Below are 14,068 nucleotides of genomic sequence, written 5' to 3'. Positions count from 1 at the left end.
AGTTGATCTTGAAATCATCTTCTTTCACAGCTCCTACACAGATTGGCAGCCTAATCTTTCCCCTGAACCCTTGAGTTCTCTCCTTGAGTATGTGGTTGACATTTTCCAATTAGAATTCTTTTTGTTTTCTGTTTGAGTTAGATCTTCTTTCTATGTAGTCTATGCTGGTCTTGAACTTACTACCCAGGCTGCATATACCAGGTTGACTGTGAATTTGTAATTCTCCTGCCTCCCCCTCCCAATTGTTGGGATTACAGGTATACATTACAATGCCTGTCCTAACACAATTCTTGATTTCAGCTCTACTCCTATGACAAACGTCTTTACTTTTTCTTATTTCTCTAGATAAAAATGTGATTCAGTTGGCTGTTTAGGATAAAAACTTCTACATTCTCGATTCCCCCTTTACTCCTCATATATCCCAAAGCAAAACCATTTGCAAGTTCTTCAGGAAATCTTCATTCAGAGTCTTTCCAGAATCCAACAACATTTCACCACTACTAGCCTAATCCAAGTTTTCACTAAGAGGTAAGTGTTAATTTGTCCATGAATTATCCCATGCAGAGACGGAATTGGCCTCCTGCTAATCTCCATAGAAACTGGCCCAGGCCAGTACTTAAGGCAGTCAATCTTGGTCAACCCTGAGGATTGGATCCCTGCTTTCCAAGCACAGCAGCTGGGATAGGGTTTGGTGCTTCTCCAGTGGTAATCACTGATGTGGTAAATCCTGCTGTCAGCTCCTCTCCTCTGTTGTCTTGGGGTTCTGATATATCATATAAGATTCTGATATATAATAGCATTATTATATTCAACTCCCTAATTAAACCAGAGGAGAGATTGGCAATAGAATAGAAATAGAGTCTGGTATCACTGAATCATATTTCTTATTTTTTCCTGTAATTCTGGAAATGAAACCTAGTACCTCAGAGTATGCTGTGCAGGCATTCTGCCACTGAGTTATACTCCTTGCTCTCTGAGTCAAAATCCTATAACACCCTGGCCCCTTATCATATCAGGAAAAATCCCTGGGTTTCCCCTAATGGTATTCAGCACAAAAGTCCCATATCACCAAATTTCCAGGCCTCTTTCACATCTGGCATCTGATGTAAAGCTTCCTCCAGGTGTGAGGAACAATGGAGAGCTTATGGATGCTTTGAGCACCATTTTAGCAGATATGATCTATTAGCCTTCTGAAAAATCTGTCCTCATTGTACAATAGATGTTCTATTATGTCTAAATCATACCTCTTGGCTTTGCCTCTGACATTAAATTCATTGTACTCATATTCTACTTATTCCTATTTTGATTAAATGGAAATACTACTAGTTCATATTAAAAAGCTAACTGCCATCTTCTCTATCTCTTCTCCCAAACTGTTAATCCAATCTACCAGAAATTTCTACAAGGATCCCACCTTCAAAATATAGCCAGAATTCTACCCCATTTCATTGCATTGGCCTTTAAAGCATAGTGCCTCTTTACACAATGGGCCTAAGGTGATTGTCGAAATGAATCATGTCATACTCTAGTTTGCTTATCCCCAAGGGTTTCCATTCACACAACAATATACTCTAATTACTCAAATGACCATAGGCTTATCTGCCCCTTGACACTTTTTTTTTCTCTTGCTTTTGTTCACTTTGCTTTATCTACGGTAGTCTGCACTCTTGACCTTGAATCCTTTAAGTTTCCTGGCCTTCTAAGATAGTGTTCTCTCTATGGAGTAGTCTCCTAGCCATTCCAAGACCTCTTTTGTGTCACCCATGTCTTCATTCAAATACTGCTTTCCTTCTGGCCAAGTACCTATATTTACCATTTCATCTGAAATAACACTCCGCTTTGCTTTGTATATTCTTGGCCTTTTTTATTTTTCCTTCCTTGAACTTATTGTCATGTGGAAGCACAGGAAATAATGTTTGTGGGTGTGTGATATGTACCTCTAGCGGGATGTGAGTGTCATGAAAGTAGGTGCCTTGTTTGTCTTACGTGTAACTCTATCACATCTAAGGTCTAAAACAGAGCTTGACACTGCTCAAAAGTTATTTCTTTTTTTTTAGTGTGCCTTTTTTCTTTTATTTAAAAGAAGTTCAGTGTAAGAAAATTTTAAATTATGAGCACATGAAATATATATTAAAATAGAAAAACATAACTGTGCCACTTAATTTCTTTTATAAAATTCAAGCCCAAGCAATGAGCCATGTGAAAAAACAGAACAAGTTGAGCAAGTTATAAGCCAATTTTCCCTTCCTCGATCTATATTTATATATATACATACTTTTTATTATATTTGTGTTATAATTTTACATATCAGCCATGGGTTCCCCTGTCCTCCCCCCTCCCGCCTCCACCCCCACCTTCCCCACAGCCCCTTCCCTCCATTCCCATCTCCTCCAGGGCCAAGACTCCATTCAGCTCAACCTGGCAGATTCAGTACAGGCAGGTCCCCTCCTTCCAGGCTGAGCAAAGTGTCCCTGTATAAGGTGTTACTCTAACTAAGCATGTGAAGGACCTATATGACAAGAATTTTAAGTCCCTGACAAAAGAAATTGAAGAAGATGTCAGAAAATGGAAAGATCTCCCACGCTCATGGATAGGCAGGGTTAACATAGAAAAAATGGCAATCTTACCAAAGGCAATCTACAGATTCAATGCAATCCCCATCAAATTACCAACACAATTCTTCACAGACCTGGAAAGAATAATACTCACCTTCATATGGAAAAACAAAAAACCCAGGATAGCCAAAAGAATCCTGTACAATAAAACAACCTCTGGAGGCATCACAATCCCTGACCTCAAGCTCTATTATAGAGCTACCATAATAAAAACAGCTTGGTACTGGCATAAAAACCAACATGTGGACCAATGGAATCAAATTGAAAACCCTGACATTAACCTGCACACCTATGAACATATAATTTTTGACAAAGAATCCAAAAATGTACAATGGAAAAAAGAAAGCATCTTCAACAAATGGTGCTGGCATAACTGATGTCAAGGTGTAGAAGGCTGCAAATAGATCCATATCTGTCACCATGCACAAAACTTAAGTCCAAGTGGATCAAAGACCTCAACATAAATCCAGTTACTCTGAACCTGATAGAAGAGAAAGTAGGAAGTATTCTTGAACCCATTGGCACTGGAGATCACTTTCTAAATATAACACCAGTAGCACAGACACTGAGAGAAATAATCTATCAATGGGACCTGTTGAAGCTGAGAAGCTATTGTAGAGCAAAGGACATGGTCAACAAGACAAAGCGACAGCCTACACAATAGAAAGAAGTCTTCACCAACCCCACATCTGACAGAGGGTTGATCTCCAGAATATATAAAGAACTCAAGAAATTAGACATCAGAATGCCCAACAGTCCAATTCAGAAATGGGCTATAGAACTAAACATAGAATTCTCAACAGAGGAAGCTCAAATGGCTGAAAGACATTTAAGGAATTGCTCAACATCCCTAATTATCCGGGAAATACAAATCAAAATGACTCTGAGATACCACCTTATACCTGTTAGAATGGCTAAGATCAAAAACACAGAAGACAGCTTATGCTGGAGAGGATGTGGAGCAAGGGGAACACTTCTCCACTGATGGTGGGAATGCAAGCTTGTACAGCCACTTTGGAAATCAATATGGCGCTTCCTTAGAAAATTGGGAATCCATCTCTCCCAAGACCCAGCTGTAGCACTCTTGGGCATATACCCAAGGAATGCTCAATCATACCACAAGGGCATTTGCTCAGCTATGTTCATATCAGCATTGTTTGTAATAGCCAGAACCTGGAAACAACCTAGATGCCCTTCAACTGAAGAAGTGCAAAGACTTGGCTATATAGTCAGTGTGAGGCCAACCTGAGCTACACAAGACCCTGTCCCAAAAAAAAACAAAGAAGAAAAAAAACAAGAATGATACGAGGTGAAACTTCAAATTTTATTGTAATAGCTTTGTCTGTCTTATTCTATGGAGAATGCCATTCTTCCCCAGCCTTATGGGCATCAGAGCCCATGGGTTAAGCACAGAGCAATACCACATGAAATCTAAGGCTGTGGCAGTTCCGTGTCTCAAGTAACCTGCATACCAACTTCTTAAATCAATTGTTTGTATCCGTAAAACATTCTGGAATAAGTTATCTTTTCCAATATTCTAGGGCTCCATTGGTATTCTTAATCTGGAGCAATTTTGGTGTGGCTGAATTAATGATGCAGTATCTGGAGACCTGTGAGAGAATCAGATAATCAGTTCAACTTGATACACCAGTGAAAGGTGCCAATAGGACATTTAAATGGATATTTCTTGAGAATAAGTAAAAATTGTTATGAACTTCCATTGAACAGACTAATATTTGAAACACAAACTAGAAAAACCACTCATTTGAATTTTAGTAGAGAAGAGAACTAAGGTGCTGGAAAAAATGAGATTCCAGATTCAGAATGGATCCTTATAAGGACATGCTGACTAAGAGAAGAAAGAATTTTCTAGACTAGCTCATGCATGCCAGATATTATTGAGAAATTTCATAGGTTGAGGAATAGCACCACTGCAATAAAATGGACACAGCAGTTTTTAGATGCTCACATGGAAACCCTCAGCAGTAGAGCAGAATACTCTGCTGTGCCATTATTTTTCATGTAAATAAATCATGACTAATTTTAGAATTATAATAGAGCAAGATGGCACACAGTGTTGGAGGACCTGCTTCCTTCTAAAATATGTCTCTTTTTTCCCCTCAAATGTTCTTTGGACTGCCTTGAATCCTCACATTTTAGTTCTCTTATAAAGTTATTTATTATCTTTCAGGAATATTTCTCAGTGAATGAATATGTTTAGAAAAAGAAAGACTAGATAAAAATCTTGATTTTTCTATTATGCCAACAACGTTGCTCTTTAGCAATTTCTACAAAGTTCAAAAGGTGCGTAAATTTAGAGCCCAGAGTCGTTTTCCTTTCAGTATCTTTTTTTTTTTTTTTTTATCAAAATACTGATTTATGTCTTTGCTGAGATGTGCAGTATGTTGAAAGAAAAAAATGTCTTCTCGGGACTTTGAAGGAGCTCATAAAATAGTAGAGAAGATGCCAAGAGAGATTATTCATTAAAATTCATGCATACCTAGTAATTTCTTAGCTCAGATGAGTGCTCTGAAGTTGTTTACTGAAATGATGGACTGAGTACATTTATATGGCTAATGACTGCTCTTTGGATCAATCTGAATTGCTGTTTTCTTTTCTTGAGGCAGATTCCATAGTCTAGTAACCTTAGGAGAGATGGGAGATGTGCATGCTTTGGGGTTATTGTTATTGTTTTTCATAAGGATTTTTAAAAATAGTTTTAGATTTAAAGAAAAATTAAGTGGCAAATAAAGAGAATTCTCATATGCTACCCACAATCAGTACTATTGTGACATATTAGTTACAAATGATGACCTAACAGTGATATATCATCACCCAGAGTCCACAGTTTACATTCAGATTTGTTCTTGATGTTGTTCATCCTGCTGGTCTAGACAAATATGCTCACTATTACACTAAGGTGTATAATGATGGATACTTGTCTCTATAGTATCACACAGAGTAGGTTCCCTGATCTGAATCTCCTCGGCACTCCACCTATTCACCCCTCCCTGCCTACAACCCCTGGAAGCCACAGTTCTTTTTATTGTCTCCATAGTTTTGTCTTTTCTAGAATGGCATGGGATTAGAAGTACACACTGTGCAGCTTTCCAGATACCTTTAATGTAGTAAGATGCATTTGAGGTTTTGCATGTCTTTCAAGGTTTCATAGCTATTATGGTGAACTACCATGTGTGATCCTATTCCTGATACCTAGCGAGAGTTTTAACCTCAAACTTTGTATTTCCCCAGAGGAGGCTAAAAAATGTTTCAGTCTATGATTAAAAAGTCAAATGAAACAAAAATAGTTCCTGGATTAATTAGTTTGCCATAAGACATGAGAAAGAACAACCAAAAGATATTCATGAATATACAGGCAAGAGCAAATACATGAAAAGCACACACTCACAGGGAGTACTAGTTGATGAATCAAGCACCATGAAGGTATGGAAGCAATTGTCCATGGTCCAGGTCAAGGCGACACAGGCTAACTAAAGGACTTCTTCATTCCCACAGAGGCTATAGTGGCCAATGCCAATCAGAGCCAATACTCAGACAAATGAGAAGTATTCAAAAGACAATGGGATTTGTATTCCCATAAAGTGTATTAACCAAGCTTCTAGATGTCTGTTTTGCCCCAACAATCTCAATTTTCACATTGGTACAGAGTTGTCAGTAGATTGTCAGCTAACTGTAAGGTGACTCTCAGCCAGTCACTTGACTAGGTTACAACTTGTTCCACAAAGGAAAACTTAGAATGGAGTGCTATTAAAGAAGAGTCATATTAGTTCCGATTAAAGTACCAACTTACTTTGATTTGCTATAATCACAACATGCGAAAATATACCTTACAACAATCGCTTATTTCCTTTTAGTGCTGACAAATAGCATATGGATATACTATATAGCTTATCCATTTAACCACTGTAGGATATTTGATTGCATTCTTTTTGACAATTACAAATAAAGCTGTTGTGAATAGGTTTGTTTTGTGTCCTAAGTTTTTAATTCATTTGATGAATATCAAGGAGTATGACTGTTGGGCCACTCAGTAAAATCATATTTAGTTTTGCATGAAATTGCCAGACTATCTTCAAAAGACCTGTACCAATGAATGAAAGCCCATGTTGTTCCACATGTGCTTTAGTTTTGGGAGTTGCATTGCTGTCAATGACTTATATTTCTGTCATTTAGTAATGTGTATAGTGGTGTCTTATTATTGCTGTGTCTTTCTTCTTGTCTTTTTCTTTTTCTTCCTTTCTATGCGGTGATAGGTATATAACTTGGAACTTTTGGCTTACCAGTGTTTCATCACTGAGCTGTATTCCCTAGCCCTCTCATTGCCATCATCATTGGAAATTCTCTAATAACATATGATGTAGATCATGTTCTAGTATTATCTGCCATCTATGTACGTGCTTTGCTGTAATGTCTATTCAAGTAGTTAGCTAATTTCTAATACCAAGTTATTGCTAATTTTTGTTGCTTAATTTAAGTGTTATACATACATATATCAGATGTGTCTCTTACAAATATTTCTTCCCAGTGTATGGCTTTTCTTCTCATTCTCTTAACATAGTATTTCTTTGAGCAGATCTTTTCAGTTTTAATGAAGTCCAACTTATTAATGAGTCATGCTATTAGTATTATGAGAGGAGTTTTACTGCTGGTACTGTTGTATATGCCTGTAATCCCAGTGCTATGGAGGTTTGTTATGAGTTATAGGCCAGCCTATGTTATGTACATGACTCTGTCTCAAAGAAAAATGGGGTAAGGGGGAGTGTTAATATTAACCAAGTATAAGGATACATGAAAAATCCATATAGAAACTCACTCATTTATAAGCTAGCTAAAAATATAATTAAAAACAAAGAAAGAAAGGAAGGAAGGAAGAAAGAAAGAAAGAAAGAAAAAAAAGAAAGAAAGAAAGATTATATTCAGTTCCTACCCTCTACAAACTGTTTTAATTATCCTGGATGAAGTCTGAACATCAGCATTGTCAACTCTCTCTATTCAACTCTGAAGTTAGGAAACACAGATCTAAATTCACAGAATCTTCTGGTTAGTTTTAGGCAACAGCATTTTAAGATTAAAAAACAAACTCAGCCCTGGAGAGATGGCTCAGTAGTTAAGAGTGCATGCTGCTCTTGCAGAGGATTTGAATTCAATTCCAAGCATACACTTCCGACAGCTCCCAGCCACCTGTAACTCTGGCTGTAGGTCATTCTTTTCTGAACTCCACATCTGTACTCAGTTACACACACACACACACACACACACACACACACACACACACACACACACACACCAAAACTCACTTTTCTGGGGAAGACTTATCACCTTCACTCTCTTTATATCTCCTTGACCTCTTCCTTTCAGTCTCAGAACAGTACCCCAGCACTCTCTCCAGGTCCTACCCTTCCATCAGTGGGGTCCTTTTCCTTATCAAGGTGACCTCCAATAGCCACATTGCTTTAAATGTCTTTTCTAGGTTTATAGGCTGCAAATTCATAGCTCCAGCTCTGAAGTAGTTCCTGAAAAATCAGTCTTGAATATCAAACCATCCTCTCTACATTTTAATTTCCATGTCCTTGAAAATTGTCAGCCTGAGCCTTTTGTGAACTGAACAATGATTTCAATTCTATACTCACTAACTCTGTACTTCTTTCACTACGCTATGAGGCATGAATCACCCTTGAAGTTTTTTTTTTTTTTAAATCACTCAAAGATCCAAATCAGAAACTAGCTTTCCGCACTCTACTCCCAAAACATATCTGAAATCTGACCACTTTACTCTGTCTTCAATACTTCAGCTTTACTGAGAGCTACTACCTTATTTTTACTGGGAGACTTCAAAGGCCTCACCCCTGTCATTCCTTCTCCCTCTCTATCATTCTATCTGTCCATGATTCATCTCCACCCAAGAGCTATATTGAGCTTCTGGAGATAGAAATCATTGTTTTCAGTCCACAAAAGAATACCCCTCCAGTTGCAAACAAACAAACAAAAAATATATTCATTCTATATCAAAGTACCCCAAAATGTGTAGGTTTCAATCAATACAAGTGGAATGTCTTGCAGTCTGGAGGCTAGAAGTCTGAAGTCACTGTGCCAGCAGAGCCATGCTGACTTTGGCAACTCTATGGGAGATCCTCCCTAGTCAATTCCAGTTTCTGATGGTGGCTGGCAATCTTTGGCATTGGCTTATGGATACATCACCCCACATGACCATTCAGTCCCCATGTGTCTTCATGTAATCTCCCCCTGTGCATTTCTGTCTCTTCATCTCATGTTTTCTTCTTCTTTTATATAATAAAGACTTTAGCCATAAAGTACCAATACTTCATTTTAAATTGATTACCTTTATAAATTCTCTATTTTCAAGTAAGGTCACACTCTGAGGTGGCAGGGTAAGACTAGAGCATATCTTCTTGTGGGGAAGCACAACCCATGAGAAAACCCTAAACTGCCTATTTTGTCTCGTGCTGCTTTATATTGGCCGACCTATGAACAGCTTCCACATCCATGCATTCAATTAACCCTGGATCGAAGACATTTGAAAAAATAAACTTAGCATCCCTACTGAATATGTGTAGTCTATTTTTATCTTATCTTCATTTCCCAAACAATATAGTGTAACAGTTATTTACATAACATTACATTTTATGAGGTATTACAAATAATGGAGAGATTATTTTAAGTATATAAGAGGACACACATGGCTTCTGTGCTAATATTATGCCATTTTATGTAAGGGATTTTAGTTAGCACCAATTGATTTTGCTATCCTGTGTTTACTGAAGTTCCACTATATATAGCTCCTACCTTCATCTCTGACATTGTCCAATCAATTGCTCCCTTCATTCTGTTTAACTACGCTGGCATTTCTGCTTTTAGCATTGAAATACAGATGTCACTTCCACACAGAGACCCACTCAGATAATCCTATTAACTCGCCCCTGTTAGTCTCTGCCTCATTACTGCCTCATTTTTCTAATTGGCATTTGCCACAATCTGAAGTCACCCTGTGCACATATTGTCATGCTACTGGTTATCTGCCCAGCTGTCATTTATTCTATCTCTTGACTAAGAATCTGACCACATACCCCCAAGCCATGGGCTGTGATGGGATCAGGCCAGTGATGACAACTGTGTTTACCTTTGCTAGACTGGGTCAAGTCCAGGTCAAAGGGATGCAAAAGAAAGACTGATGCTTCTGGAAAGTTCTCCTTCTTAAAGCATGCAAAGAACAAATTGTTGTGTTTCTTCCTTGACACCTACATTTCAACCTGATTTCTAGAGTTCTAGCAGTTATCTTGTGCCCATGAATTGACCTGCCAAGGGAAAACAGAAGTCACCAATATTATGATGGGAGAGCAAAGATCTTGGGGTTTTGAGAAGCCTTCTAACGTCAATAAAACTGCACACTTCCTGATAAAGCATTCTGCTGAATAGTTTGAGGTTAACTTGACACACAATATAGTCATGTGAGAAGAGGGAACCTCAACTGAGAATACACCTCTATAAGATCTGACTGTGGGCAGGCCTGTAGAGCATTTTCTTAATTAGTGATTAATGGGGCAGTGCCCAGCGCAGTGTGGGTGGTATTATCCCTGGGATGGTGGTCCTGGGTTCTATACAGAAGTAGGCTGGACAAGCCATGTACAGCAAGCCAGTAAGAAGCACCCCCTCCATGGCCTCTGCATAAGCTTTTACCTCTAGGTTCCTTCATGTGGAAGCATAAGCCAAATAAACCGTTTCTTCCTCAAGCAGCTTTTGGTCATGTTTCATCACAGCAATAGTAACCCTAAGATAAGCACCAAAAATGTTCTTATGTTTTAATCCATGAATACTTGACATGTTTGTCATTTACCTTTAATATTTTCTTCTGAACATACTGTTCCACCATGACTGTGGGTACTTTATCTTTGCCAACAATGAAACCCTGTGGTGACAACACAGGTATCTAGGAGGCACTAAGAGAATTATTCTCTAGATTTCAGTTTACTTCCACTTACTAGGTATTGTTTGGGACAGGGATCATGTTTTTTGGAAATCAGTTCTCTTCATAAAAAAAAAATAGTTGAATTTATGTTAGATGAGCAGCCCTGTAACCCTAGCTACTCAGAATGTTGAGGCAGGATTCAGGGGAGACTGAACTGCATAGGGAGACTCTGTTCCAAAATAAGAAGAAAGTAAAAGACTGAAAATATATTGGTAAAGGGCTTGCTGAGCCAACAAAGTCATGGATTCTATCCTCTATCCCAGACAAACCTCCCTGCCTCACCGCAAACAATGCTGTTCAGTGAATGCAGGAATGAATGACCACACCTGTCTGCACTCCTGCTGGCTGCTTAATCTCATTCCTCTGCCTCACTTCTCTTATTTATATCATCTCTGCTTGTCTCAGATTGACTTTTCAGTCTACCTTCTCCTTTCGTTTTGATCACTTTTCTGTTTGTTTGTTTCACAGCATTGGAAATTGATAAGCAGACCTTGTCCATGGACAGCAAGAACTCGGGTACCTAGCTTTACAGCAGCTGCTCTGTTCTCTTGTTGAACTCCAACTGGCCCCAGCTCCTTAGCTTGGCTGTATGTTGTTTATCACATTTTTCCTTGCTCACTGTGGCATAAATTTAGGTCAAGCAAAAAATGACCGTGTATTACTCCACAAGCATATCTGGCTCCTCTGCTTCCCACTGTGTGCCTTAAAACCACAGACACAATGGAGGATGCACAGCCGCTGGATGTACCACCTCTTTTGCTTTTCTCATAGCCCTGATCACATTACACCAGGCAGTATCTTCATAAGCAAGCATTTCTTTTTTCCATATCATTTCATAAACACCTTAAGTACCGGATCCACATCTTCCTTTCATTTTTTTCTTCCACTAATAGCAAGGCTGCTCAGGGAACACCTGTTGCATGGGAGCAATATGGCATAGTGAGTGGCTGTGCATCAGCCTTTGAAAACAGGAAAGCTAGAAATTATTATACCTGCCATCTGCTTGCTGTGCCAACTACAGGCAAATCACCTAACCTCTTAGAGCCTTGTTTTCTTCATTAGTAAAATGAAGACAGCAATAGTGTATATAGAGTTGAGTATCATTCAGAAAGAAAGAATACTTATAGAACATTTGGCACATAGATTAGCAGAGAGTCAGCACCCATTAGGTGATTGCTATTGTTATTAACAGATTTTTAAAAAATGAATGAATGAAAATTATGTCTAGGAGGACAAGAAAGATTAGCACTCTCACAGATAAATAGAAACTGTGCCTAATACATTGTGTTAGTGGATTGAGATCATACACACACACACACACACACACACACACACACACACACAGGAATATATGCAACACTGTGCACCTTGTTATATATCCATATAAAAAATTTGTGTCTACAATATCATAGCAGAAACTATAACAGAGCTGTCAATGAGTCTGTATTATATTTTGTTTCTGAAAATTAACTGGGAAGATGTGGTATATACACATTTCTATGTGTATATTAATGATTGTAGTTTCTGTACATTTGGAAAAATAACATTAAGGACAGGACTTCTGTTTACCAATCTCCAAAACTGATTCTAGCTAATTAAATCAGAAAGGAATTTATTGGCAAGATCATGGAAAGGCCAGGGTTGGGTTGTAGTTCATGGAGTCTTCAGGAAAGCTCTCCAATTTTCAGGATCATAAATTGTGGTGAACACAGATACAGTCAAAAAAAGATCAAATTGCTAACATCACCCACCCACACCCATGGGCTTTGTGTCCCCAAGGCCACCCACTATCACATTAATGGGCTCTGTTTTCCATAACACTGGCCTGTTGCAGCCTCCGGGTTTTCCATTCCAGTGTGATCACAGAGAATAATTTCTGAATGTCTGTATGTACTGTTCATTCTTCCTTATCCTGTCTAGTGAACCAGACGTGATCACACTGGGTTCCTTCATCTGCTCTGACGTAGAGAGAGGAATAGCCTGATCTTTTAGGTCTGTAGCGAGGAGGTAGGTCCTGTCTCCCATGTGTCTTGGGCTTAGTCATCCATTTGCAGTGTTTAGATAATGGCCAACTCTTCTCACTGTCCAATAAAACTCTTAGAAACAAGTAGAGATGAGGAACAGAAACAAAAGACTCAGAAACGGTCCCTTGGAGCTGAGGTGTAGTTCAGCAGCAGAATGCTTTCCTGGCATGTGTGAGTGCCTCTGCACTGGAGTAGGGATGCCTTTGAAGATTATCCCCTGTGCAGCTGAGAGATAGCTTCTTCTATAGATGTTTCACACTCCAAATACATATGAAATAGCAGAAAAAGAACCTCCATTATTTGCATAGATGGAAATTTAAAGAAAACCCTTCTTTCTCAACAACGTTTATCATGGCTAGAAAAGTAACTGCCTGGCATACTGACATTTATAAAAAGCATGGTGATGTGCTGAAAACAGTTTCTGTTGCCAGATACCTATTGGCAGGCTTAGAAACAGGTCCCCTGGAGCCTGATGGGCAGAGGCAAAGCCTCCCTTTTGAAAGGAGCAGCAGATGGTAGTCTTTGCCATCCCTGACAGGGGAAAGCAGGAGGAAGCCGTGGGGCTCCATCTGGGAAAGTGCCTGTCTTCTGAGGCCAAGCAGTCAAAGTGTTTGCAGTCTTTCCACTTTCTATGGTGCTCTTTCGGAAGGGCACATTGTAGAAGGCTGGAGAAGCAAGCCATGCAGGAAGAAGCACATCGCTTCACGTGGTTTCAGAGCAGATAGGGCAACCCTGAGAACCCCCAGGCAAAAGATGGCAAGACGGAGCAGTAAGAACCTCCTGCAAAAGTCACTAATTGTTTCTTAGGAAAATAAAGAGGTGAGTGGCTGTCAAATTGATACTTGAAAAGGGTGGTGATTTAAGACTTTATTCCGCCTTTGAGTCTGCTCCACCAGACAATGCATTCACGACTATTTCCATGCCTCTTCCTGGGGACAAGTCATATCCTCTTGAAAACTATTCCCATTTTTTTGGTCCCTTTTCCATTTGCTTGTTGAGCTTCTGCTTTCAAGACATTTAGCCAAATCGATTTCCTTCAAGGCTTTGAATTTGTCATTTATCCTTAACCCTCAGAAGTAAATTCTATGACTGGTCTAAGGTAAACAGGGCTTTCCTGGTAGAGCAAAAGAAAAGTAATTCTTATTAAAAGATTGAAGCAAATCTGAACAAATTTACATGCCTTTAGTAAAACACCAATGGCTGTTTGAAGTAATGGTTCTGTGGGAGGGAAAATCACAATTTGGTTATCAACTTATTTATAAAAAATAAATGATCATATGTAGCATAATATGATGGTTTGGGCATCAGCAACTGGCTGGCTGCAGCTCTCAAGAGAAATTTTTTCTTAAGGTTTATGATATAGTTACATTTTAATAAAATATCTTAGAGTTTCTTTTATTTCCTTGGTTTAAGATTTCATCAGT

This window comes from Onychomys torridus, chromosome X (assembly GCF_903995425.1).
Source record: "Onychomys torridus chromosome X, mOncTor1.1, whole genome shotgun sequence".
NCBI lineage: Eukaryota > Metazoa > Chordata > Mammalia > Rodentia > Cricetidae > Onychomys > Onychomys torridus.
This window is presented reverse-complemented; position numbering follows the sequence as displayed.